We start from the raw sequence: 323 nt of genomic DNA on the forward strand, positions 1-323 counted from the left end.
GTGATCAACACGGGTATCTTTCGAGGACGTTTTTGATTAATTTTGACTTTCGGGGACGAAAATGGAGATCGAGGACACTTTCAAGGACGAAATTGACTATTAACTCGTTGTATACATTCTAAAAAAGGGAGTAAAAAAGCTGTAGTGGACTTATCATACCACATGTCTTGGCTCTCTTGTGCATTTCGATAAGCCTAAAAAGTATAAGTTAGGAGGAGTTTCAGGTATACCAAAAATATCGATGTTCTAGTTGTTTTAACCGTTGATCTGAATTATAAAAAATATATATAATATATATTAATTAAAATCAACGGTTAAAACAA

Source organism: Arachis ipaensis, chromosome B08 (genome assembly GCF_000816755.2).
Source record: "Arachis ipaensis cultivar K30076 chromosome B08, Araip1.1, whole genome shotgun sequence".
Lineage (NCBI taxonomy): Eukaryota > Viridiplantae > Streptophyta > Magnoliopsida > Fabales > Fabaceae > Arachis > Arachis ipaensis.